Source organism: Chenopodium album, chromosome 4 (genome assembly GCF_948465745.1).
Source record: "Chenopodium album chromosome 4, dcCheAlbu1.1, whole genome shotgun sequence".
Taxonomy (NCBI): domain Eukaryota; kingdom Viridiplantae; phylum Streptophyta; class Magnoliopsida; order Caryophyllales; family Amaranthaceae; genus Chenopodium; species Chenopodium album.
The window spans coordinates 20,334,368-20,346,607 of record NC_137837.1 but is presented as its reverse complement, the minus strand read 5'-3'; the positions used below and the strand labels follow the sequence as shown (position 1 = coordinate 20,346,607).

At 31.9% G+C, this 12,240-nt stretch overlaps 1 long non-coding RNA gene across 1 annotated transcript; it reads right to left on the bottom strand.

Annotated features, from left to right (window-relative positions):
* Positions 1-672: 672 nt before the first annotated feature.
* On the bottom strand, positions 673-1,513 carry LOC145626809 (uncharacterized). Its single transcript, XR_014111083.1, has 3 exons — positions 1,412-1,513; positions 850-1,023; positions 673-758 (listed from the first exon to the last, which is right to left on the bottom strand). It is a non-coding gene; the product is annotated as an uncharacterized LOC145626809 (long non-coding RNA).
* Between the last annotated feature and the right edge of the window lie 10,727 nt (positions 1,514-12,240).

The window sequence follows — 12,240 nt, the reverse complement described above, 5'->3', positions numbered from 1 at the left end:
CAATAAGATTACATCTCAATATCATAGACATTATACTCATAATCCCAACACCAATTAACCAAATTACTTCATTTCAAGCCTATAATCCAAAACAAGAGTCAAACATGCGCTAAGTGGTAAATCTAAAGTTCAACATTACATATAAAATACTCTGCCCAAATATCTCGGATCTCATTTATCTCTTCCTCGGTGTACGGTGTAGTTCTTGAAAAATCCTATCAACACAACAAATATACAAGAGGAAAGTTTTAATTCAAGATTGTAGCTAACATCAAATTGTATTTATCAAACAAAAAATGAAATATTTGACAACTCATACCTGAATAAGATCTTCACTGCTATGGTGATGTTCAAGTATTTCGTACATATAACGCATGACGTAGTAGCCACACTCACGTCCACCCAATTGTTGAGGACACTACATGTAATATATTTTTAAGTTGAATTAAATTGCTATACTTCAATTATTAAGAAACTAAAATTTAGGGTCAGAAATTAAGGTAACCTGTCCCAAATGCCATGTCAATTTACTTCCCCTAGATTGTCCACTTAATGCCTTAAAACTTCGAAAAGCACTACACATTTGAAACAAATAACATATATATTACCCTTACACACATAAAATCATGACATTAATAACAAACTAGACTTACTTTTTCATTGCAAACTTAATTGCTAAATTTCGCTTCTGCCTCAAAGAATCAAAGATGATGACTTCACGCTTAGCCATGCATAAGACCAAAAGAACCCAATGATTCCTACATAATAAATTAGACACACATTTGTAAAAGAGTAAAATAATATCAACAATTTGCAAAGTTCAAATAAATACAAGTTCAAAGTTTATACTTTTCATGGTATGGGCATAAGATGAACTGCTTAGATTTTTGTTTTTCCATCACATGTGTCATGTATAGTAGGATACGATCAGCATCACTATGCAAATAGGTTTCTGAAATCATTTCCGGACACATGAATCCAATGGAAGCCACTTCCTCCGTATCGAGTAAGTCACTCAAGGCCCTACATATATATCATGTAATAACATTATAAATGGTATATGCAGCATTTCCCTACAGTTCTCCAAGCACACAATGTAGATAATCGGCTATCAACATATGTACCCAGAGAACAATCGGGAAATAGTGAGCCATGATCTTCTTAGATCCAAAACAATTCAAGTAGTTATCACCTAAATGAGATAGAACATTCAAGAACAGTCCCAAACCGGGGACTATTCAAGACTTACTCCTAATGAGTAAGCCCTGAACGGGTATCTAAGTCAATGATGCAATTATTATTGCAATTCCAATCAATTATATCACAATTAAAAATCTCATACAATTCACAATCATTATACCAACCAGAACAAATAAGTTAATATTGCAAAGAATGGTTCAGATATATATACCACAAGTGAAGACAATCTCGTATGCGTACTACCGCCTTAATCGTTTGTCCACAACCAGAACCTCGAGCAACTTGTGGAATTCACTTCCGCATAATTAAGAATCTGCCATAAAAAATTACATATATTAAACCAACATAGTTGATTCAACTTAATCTACCATGTATGTGACATAAAAGTTGTTATTCGGCATTGATTCTATTCTTTAATCCTCTTTTTGTTTTCTTTTCTGATCAAATTTGACTTTATTACATATCTTTATAAGTAAAGGTGGGGGTGCATAACTGCATATGTAATAGTCAGGTGTGACGGGGTTCAAGCAATGCAAAGAGCAGGAATCTTAGTGGATCATAATTTTCACCAAAACCTTACCTAATTAATTAATCATACTAATAATTTTCTTCATAAAATCAGATCAAGCAACCCATTCCTAAGAGGTATTCACAATATTTGACTCACGTGACGCCATGTGAGTCCGTAGGAGCAATTTTTTTATTAATTGCAGATCTACTGGTACCGTACTCACCCCCTTTCCTTTATATCTTATTGTTTATAGTGGACAGGAATACATACAACATATACTATATATGATGATCACAGAAAGTGACCAAACCAAAAGGGACAGTCCAAATATTAAGTATCTTTGTCCCTGTGATTATGATAATCACTTTGTCTGACCACGTATTTGCGTGTGTGCTCGTGATCCTAAATCTCATAGAACAAGAGCGAGCACGAGAGAAATAGAGTTCAGGACATTACTGAAAGTGCCTAAGTAGAGGCACTTGTTCTCATAAACGCACCCAATTCGTGCTTCCCATCGCCCATTATGATGATGCCTACAAAAAAATTAAATGATAAAAAATAATTTTAATAAGACATTCAAAGAATCATAGATGTCAACCAGTAGTATATTGCAAAACAGCAACTGTAAAAATCTACAGACTAAATGCAAACAAATTTGCAGAACAAATGGAGCACTAACAATTATCCATAGTAAAAGAACACAATCTATTAAATTACTTTAGTTTGAAGTTTGAAACTTCAAAGAAACCATGGTATTTCAAAAAAAAAAAAAAAAAAAGCCCCAAAAAACTTTTACCGCAAATTGTATCCAGGCTTTGAACAGTGCAATAGTATTTCACTGGGTGGAAGAACAGATCGCATAAAAGCAGGCTTTGCAGGTGAACAACTATGTCAAGTTGACTGCACTCCTACGCCAATAACATGAAGTAATAATAAGCTCCTTACTTAACTAAACTACATAGAGAAAGTAAAAGACAATTTCCTACACGCCAGAGAAAAACTAAGGCTGAGTACATAACCTGTGAGGCTGTGATAACTTCACAAGTATCCGCCTACTTCTAAAGGTCAAAGACCCAAAGAGAAAAAGTTCAATATTTGCTCCATAATTATACCGTACATAATATTGAAAAGATCCCAGATGATTAAGCCTAGCATTCCAATTACAATATCACTTCTCTATTAGGACATAAGCTAGAGGCCTGGCTTATCATGCAACATTTTTAGGGACTATGCAATATGCTCAAATGACTATGCTATTCTACATACTGTTCAAAGATGCAAACAAGCAACCAGTAAAATATTGCAAAACAGCCATATAAATTCAATGACTATGCAATATGCTCAGATGAAAATTGACTTCAAAAATTCAATGACTGAAATTCACAAGTATGCAATATGCTCAAATGAAAATTCAATGACTGAAAATTATAAAAATTCAATTAAATCTGCCATATAAATTCTAATTAGTGAACTAACACTAAACCTGAAATTAAACTAAGTCCGAGCCGAAATCGATTGAACATAAAAGATTGAACATTCTAATTAGTGAACTAACACTAAAAGTTCAAGTTAAATGCTACATTCTATCTACCATGAAAAGATTGAACATAAATAGAAGCAATCTTACCATAGGTGAAATTGATTTCTAAAATTCAACAATGTCGAGCCGAAATCGATTTTTGGGGGCGAAATTAAGCAATTTTTCCACTCGAAAATTCAAAAATTCAACATTGCTGTAATTTGCTTGAACTTCCTCGGGTTTTTGGGGGCGAAATTAAGCGATTTTTCCACTCGAAAATATCAGATATTGCTCGAATTTTTTCAGCAGGATTTTTAATTGAATTTTTTGGGGTTTCTACGGTTCGAATTCGTATGGAATTGAGTACATTTTTTGCTCGAAATGGGGGATTTTTGGTCGAAAATAATCAATTTTTCTAGGGTTTAAGGGTTCGAATTAATTAGGGTTTTTGGTCTAAATTTTAGCTCGAAATTGCTCGGATTTGCTGCCGATTATGGGTGTTGAACTTGATTGCGATTTTGGATGTTGAATTTGCTGGGGATTTGCAGTTTTTTGGGCGAATTTGTGGGTGTTTTTTGGGCGAATTTGTTGGATTGAAGGGTCGAAATTGAAAAGCTGGGGATTTGCAGTTTAGTGAATTAGTGAAAGTGAAAAGCTAAGGTCAAAAGCGCAGAATGGGTAACCTAAAGCAGAGTTATTTGCGTCACTTCATAATAAAAATGCGATGCAAATAACAAAATCTGAAATGCTGAAAATTTGTTATTTGCGTCGCTCATTTATTAAAAGAGTGACGCAAATTATTCAGTGCCTTATTTGCGTCGCTTGTCAGTAAATGAGTGACGCAAATAATAAACTTATTTGCGTCGCTTTAATAAATAAGAGCGACGCAAATGATAGAAAGCTAACATACATTTGTTTTTTGCGTCGCTTCTTTAATAACAAGCGACGCAAATAACTTTAAAGTATAGTAAAAATACACATTTGCTTCGTTCTTTAGAATGAGTGACGCAAATATGGCGACGCAAATGAGGCTTTTTCTACTATGTTGGTTGAATTTAATGCACAAATAAACTATTATTGGCGATCACTTGAAATATAATCACAATTACCCTAACAAGATTATTAAAAATCTTATTAAGCGTGGTTGCAAGTACCAATTCCCTTTAAGCATGCAATAAAAGGCGATTAAGCAATAACAAATAAAATATATCAAGCAACATAATAAATAATAAATATCATTAATAACAATAATATCAATCATAATCATAATCATCATAATCATGTTAAAGCATAGCAAGATCCTAGGCATGATACTAACAAGATTAATAACAAACCCTAGCATGTCACTAAGCGATAAAAATCAAATCTTTAACCCTAACATGATACTAACATGAATAAATATTAGGAAGAGAATAAAAGGCATCGTAACAATCATATTTAATATTAAAAATATCCTAGACATGATACTAGGAATCATAATAACAATATAAACATGATATCTACATCATAAATCAATTAAATCAATAAATTACTTACTTGGATGCCTCGTACCTCTTTCTAATTACAAAATACACACGTTAGTAACTTCAAGGAAAATAATAATCAAAACAATTAAATTAAATAATTGAAAGAGAGATTTAGGACCAAACCCTCAGAAATTAAAACCTTTCACGTCTAGAACGAAGGCAACTTCGAATATGGCTAGGTGTTTCTAGATCTTGTGAATGCGGAATTTTATATGAAAAAGGCAAGAAAGAAAGAATGCTAAAGAATACTTGATTATGGAGAATTGGTGAATGGAAGATGAAGATCGTAGATGAATGAATTGTTGATCAAAGTTGGTAATTAGTGAATGTTGGTGAATGAAAATAGAGTTTTGAATACGATATTTATAGAGAAAATCATCCAAAAAAGATAATTTAACAAAACAGAGTCTGAAGATCGTAAAACCACATTGGCGCCAGCCCTGGCTAGTTGGCGCCAGCACCAGTGGCTAGCGCCAGGCGCCAATGGCTAGCGCCTGGCGCCAATCCTGGTTCCAGGCGCCAAGGCCTGGGGTTGGACGCCAAACTGGTTTTCAACGCGTTTTCGAAAATCTGATAAATTTCCCGTACTGGAAGATAAAATAATATAATTCCATCGAAAATGCTATTTGATCTTGATTAAAACTCTGAAGAGTCCTAATTGAATTAGAAATGATGAGAACCTTCTAGAATGTTCTAGAAGACTAAAACCATTCCTAATTGCATTAGGAATGATAAATTATATAAGACCCTCCCCTAGATCATTGGGCCGTACATAAAGCTCAAACCGGACCCAGTTTAGTAAATTGGCCATAATTTCCTCAACATTCATCGGAATTGGGCTTATAATATATCGTTGGAAAGGTCTTTGCAAGCCCCATCCAACTACACCACTATTGGACCCATATCATGGACCAACCAAACTGGATTGACTGTTTTTTTAAAATAAAGTTTTCAAAAACAGGGAGAAGAGAAAAGAAATAAAACTTTCCGCATCACTAGACCTTTCCACACTTTCGTTTCATTCGATTATGATTCGACGTGAAAGGCACTCATCACCGGGTTTGGTTTTGGGGAGACACAAATGGGTGTCTACAACCGTGCAAAGTGTTGCACGACACTACTGCCGCTGCTGCACCGCTGCTTCGGCAGCGTACACAGCAAGGTGTACGGGCACCGTGGCCGGCTTAGGCTGGCCACACCACGGTGGCTGGTGCACGGTTTTTTAAAAAAAATTATTTTATTTTAAAAATATTTCAAGATAAATATGATTTATTTTGGATGATATAAAATATTTTGAAAATATGATCTTTTATTTTGAAAGATAAAATTGATTTTATTTGGGTAAAATCTTTTATTTTAGGATAAAATCAAATATTCAAAAGTTGTTATATTTGATATTATCCATATTTAAAGTTGTTATTTTGATAATTATCCATAATTAAAGTGGTTAATTTTGGATAAGATTTGTTAGGATATTCTGATCATATTGCAAAAGAATAATAATTGATTTAAATAATGTGATTATCCCATAATTAATCTTAGATATAATTGATTTAAAATTTTGTGATTGGCTAGTAATTAGGATAGAATTTCCTAACATTGTTAGGATAATCTTTTAGGATAAATATGATTTATCTTTTAAGATTAAAATAAGATTTGATTCTATCTCATGACTAATTTAGAATATATGTTATTTTATTGATGGTCATGAATAATATATGATATTATCTAATTGCATTAATTAAAATATGAGATATTTTGGTGCCATGTTTCCTTAATTGTGAACATTCGATGTTGTAGTTTAGGAAAGCATGATGAGTGATTTATTATGTGGCAGTTTTATGATATATGATGTTATTTATTGCTATATAATGACTAGTGTGGCCCAGTAGATTACTAAATACGATATGCGCATCGTGATGTATTTTTGTAATCTTAGTACGGTCTACGTTCCGATAAAGTATTTTTGTAATTTTATTTCATTTTATTTAAGTAGTAGATAGAATAGAGTAAAATTACAGGTTGCAGTTAATCCAAGAAGCCCATGAAGTGAAGGCCCATAGGAGCAAGGTGGATGAGATCCATGAAGCTTCAAGTGGGACTTTTTTTGCTTTATTAGTTTCTTAGGATTAGGGGTCATGCTATGTCTTGTTTATGCATTCAGTATTTTATGCATGTTAGATTTTATTGATGTTTTGTGATGATGCGCTAGAGTTCACTATTTAATCACAGCATAATAAATCTAGGTCCCAGTAATATTGAGGTTGCTTTTCCAATTAAAAACCCGATGAAACCTTCGATATTTATGGCAGGTCATGCCTCAGCTGGGTGTCATACTATATCTTAGGGGAGTGGGGGTAAATCACGTTTTACACTTTTAGTTGGTTATACTCAACAAGGTTACCTAAAGAGTTTAGAACCTTGAAGCTAAGGGTAATAATTAAACATGTGATGGATAATTATTCAACCAAGAATTACAAAGAGTTGTAATCAGTAAAGAGTTTACTCACCTTGAAAATGCAATATTTGATGGTAGGGCCTCAGTCCGATCAATTATTGCACAAATAAAGGATCTTAGAATCATTTTATTCAATAGGGATCAATTAAAATTGAATAAATGCTTTAAAGTTGTCAATTTAATTCGCTTATGGCACTTTAAATTTTTATTAAACATAATTGAATTTTGTGTTTACTTACAAGTAACATGTCGTTCTAATTTTATTATTATATATAATCTCCTGAATTGAAAATAAAGTTGAGAAACGTTCTCAAAAGTTTAAAAGATAATCCATAAACCTATATTCCAATTTTGCTTTGATGGTTCTAAAAGGCAAGTTTTAGAAATCCATGTCACATGTCTAAAGTTGGTATGATTCAAAATGTTTGAGTAAAATGCCAACACATATTCATTTTGAAAAGTGTTTCAAGGGATATAATGAGATGGGAGGTACAAAACCTCTAAAAGACAAGTATAAAAGTCCCATAACATCTCTTATCTTCAATATGATTGAATATAAGAAAGTGATTGGAAATCTCTATGATCAAAAGTTGATCAAATGACGCTATTCTTCATCCACTTTATATAAGAGTTAAATAGTTGATTAAACTCTATTATAAATAATGATTGAATAGACTTAGCAAAATCATGAAAAGAGCTTAAAGTAGTTAAGCAAAGCATCATTTTGAACCTAAGAGAAGTGTTCTAAGTGGCTCAAATGGGAAAGGTATAGGAATATATGAGGATTGCATTAAGAAGTTATGGGCCAAGAAATGCAAACAAGTTGCTACTTCTCAAACCTAGAACTACTTATATGCTAAAAGTTGTTATGAACAACAAATGTTTTAAATTAAATGGACCAATTCCAATTGATTATAAACTACCTCATATAGTTGGAAGGTAAAATAATGGAAATGTTCCAATTTAAGAAGATTATAGAAATTGATTTAGCACATTGATACTTCTGGACATATGATGTCTTGTTTAGTTCTCTCATTGAGAATGAGGTTGAACTCAATGAAAAAGTATGGATAAAGGAGAAATAAATCTACAAGTTTAGAAGCAAATGTTTCTACTTCACAACTAGAATCTACGAGTCTGGAAACAAAAGTTGCAACTTTACAAGTAGAACCTATATTTCACCTTACCTTATTATTGGCTAGAATTAAATAAATGTTATTCATTCTTGCCATTATCAAAACACCAATTAATGTTAGTAATGTCTAAGCATCGATGATTAAAAAACGTGGAATAAATGTTATTCTATGCTTCATTGAGTCATAATGTGTTTTGAATTGCTAAATAGTTTCAAAGTTCTATATGATAGAAATTATTATACCATTTCTATATATAAATTGTCTCTAATATTGTAACACCCCAATAATTCTCTCTTTAAACCTGTGAGGACCCTGAACAATATTCAAGAGAATTACTGGCGTGCTACCGCCACGTGTTCAAACGTTAAGGCTTTATTAGAAAATAGCAGCGGAAAAACTAAATCAGTTATAAATAAGTTTCAAAACCAACGAATGAAACCAAATTAAGTCATACAATTTGGAACCATTAAGGCCCTTATTCAAAACCCAATAAAAGTAGTAAGTGATTAAATTCAGTGTTCAAATAAATTCAAACCCAAAAGAAATACTGTCGAATAAAATCGAATTAAAATAAATTCAAACTTGCAAAAGAAATAAAATGCAAACAACCAACTCTCTACTCAAGATCCCACAACCCTGATGAATGTTGCATGTGTAAGAACTTGTGGTAATTCTGCTCCCCAATATTACAAGTGTAAAAATTGGATCGTCACAGGGTCATTGAAAGGCGAAGGCCATGACCAAAGAAAGACACACAAAGCACGCAATCAGCAAAGCTGAGTACATACAAGCTGCAAAATAAATTAAGAAATCCATAACATGCTACTAATAATCAATCATCATGCATCATTAAATTATAGACTCAACACACGACTCAACTATTTATATTACTAAGACTCCATTAATTAATAATAGGTAAATCATTATTTTTATTCATTGGATTACGCAATAGACAAGGTTGTCCAACCCATGCTCCATTTGGAACATCAATAAAAGAAAAACCCCATGCCTCCTTTCGGAAACATCAATAAACATCCAACGACCACGGGCGCGACTCCGTGACCGTAGTTAGTATGAGATCTCACCTAACTCCTAGTTTTGAAAAATATTTGAAATAAGAGACTCGTAGATCAGACGGCCTCGAGAAAAGTACACGGCTAATACCCCATGTACCCCAACCCCTGATTGTCATTACTCCAGAAGTGCACCAATCTAGAGTTTTATTGCTCATCCATCTTGCACTTTACGTGATTTACAGGTTTAGACTTGGTGATGACTCATATGCATAACAATACAATCAATCCAATATCAATTCAATCAAGTAAAACAACTTTTCAATTTCAATTCTTGATTTATTAGTGGCAAGCAACATTTATTATTTATTCCTTTACTACCTCGGTGTATAAACACCTTGAGTGCATAAGGCACCCCAAAACCTTAACCTCGTCTTAGAAGACTTAAATTCTTCCTTTACTCATCCTGCTTGCATAATCATGAATGAGTAATAAATTAATCATTACACCAATCATATACCTTTGCCTCTAAGCGCACCTTGCATAATTAGAGCACAAATAATACTTGCAATATAAAATAGTGCACGTCATACGAAATTCACAATGTACAACCAAACAATTTAACTCAGACATCCCTATACATGATACTAAGTTCTCGATCCGTCGTCCTTAAACATGCACCTAAAAGAAAGGTTTCGTAACTTGTACGTACCTTGAGCAAACGAATTGGTATGCCACTTTACTAACTAGAAATCACCTTCAATAAACTCCTCTCCTAAGCCAAATAATAACATCTCAATCAATACCCAATCAATCAAATTGACAGCAATACTAACTGACTTTAAAACCTTCAAAATCCAAATCAAACAACACTTTAAAACCTTCCCTTTAGTTAAAATTAAAGGCTTATATATAGTTCTTTAAATTTTCTTCATAAAAACCTTAAAATACACTCTTATACATGAAATTACAACAAGTTCAAAGTCTAATAAAAATCTGAAAAATTATATAAAAACCCCTAAAAATCTCCCTTTTTAATGGGTGATTAAACCCTCTTTATAAAACATCAAAAGTAGTACTTATAAAATATTTCCAACACTTAAAACTTCAATAAAAACATATATTTATGCTTAATTAACTTTAAACATAATTAATTTTATTAATCAAACTCAAGGATAATATTTTAAGTATAAAAAAACTTCGTTAAAATCAAAAACTGCCCGAAAATCATATTTAGAGGCTGAATTTGGCCATGAAAGGGTGGTGCTCACTACAAAAGGTAGTTAGTCTTTCTTAAAACGTTGTTTCCACATGGAAAACACTACTTTTTCATCAAAATCGGATGAGTTCAAAATCTGATCGGGATTAAAACGGGATTAATATTAACGAACGAAAATCTAAAAATTAAAACACGAATCTATGTGTTCAAAATAATCTGGAATTAAGTTAAACTAATCAGTAGTTATAATCACCAAAATTTCAAAACATCATTACTATAAAAGCCCTAAATCAATTGTTCATAAAAACCCTAAAATCATGATTTTCAATAAATTGAAACCCTAGGTTTATAATTCATAAAATATGAAATTTATAACATAAATATAATCTGAAATTTATAATCTTTATACCATTAAAATATAATTTGATACTAAAAATATAATCTTTATACTAAAATCAAAACCCAAAACAATTAAATTAACATTAAGCAAAATAATGAAACAAAGGAGGATGAAAATAAGACTAACCTTTTTGTGTGGGAAATTTTTGGAGATTCATGGGGTATTTATAGGAGAGAATTATTGTAGGGTAAAAAGAAAGATTGGGCCTCATAAAAATAATGGGTCGATTAAGTAAACAAATGGGTTAGGCTTGTGTGATTGGACATAAATTGTAGAATAAAGGTGCATAAAATAATTTGTTCAAATAATTTTCGACCCAGATTAATAATTTGAAACTTTTGAAATTCAATTATGAAAAATAACAAATAAATATTATAAATAAAATAAATTTTCATTTATAAAATATTTAAAAATACGGGGGATTACAATCTACCCCTCTTAAAAGAAGTTTCGCCCTCGAAACTTAACCCAAAAGCCATAAATTTTCCAAAACCATTCAAACTTTTGTGTTTTATATTGCTGTAAATTGATTGATTCTCAACAAGCACACTCAACAAACTGAACTTTATGCTTAATAGACTCGTACTTGGCCAAAGTTTACATACTTTAATTGCATGTAAATACAACAATAGTGCATATTAATAAGCAAAATAATGCAAACTCAAGCAATAAATAGCATAATTGAGGTAAAAAGCGCGAAATTACATCGCATTCTACCCCTCTTAAAGAAAAGAGTTACGCCCCCGTAACTCACCTCAATAACATCATTAGGCATTTCTTTTTCATTTCTTCTTTTGCAATAATTTATTCATAACTTGTTATTCTATAATTTCCTCAAATTCTCATGGCAATTCAAAACAACACAAACTCATCTTTCACTACCTAGTTCTACAGAAAAGCAGGGTCTCCACTCTCCTTAAAGTATGCGGCTTGACCAAAGCAAAATTCATACACTCCTCTCACGTAGTTTATCATCACCAAAATTTCAAAACATCATTACTATAAAAGGCCTAAATCAATTGTTCATAAAAACTCTAAAATCATGATTTTCAATAAATTGAAACCCTAGGTTTATAATTCATAAAATATGAAATTTATAACATAAATATAATCTGAAATTTATAATCTTTATACCATTAAAATATAATTTGATACTAAAAATATAATCTTTATACTAAAATCAAAACCCAAAACAATTAAATTAACATTAAGCAAAATAATGAAACAAAGGAGGATGAAAATAAGACTAACCTTTTTG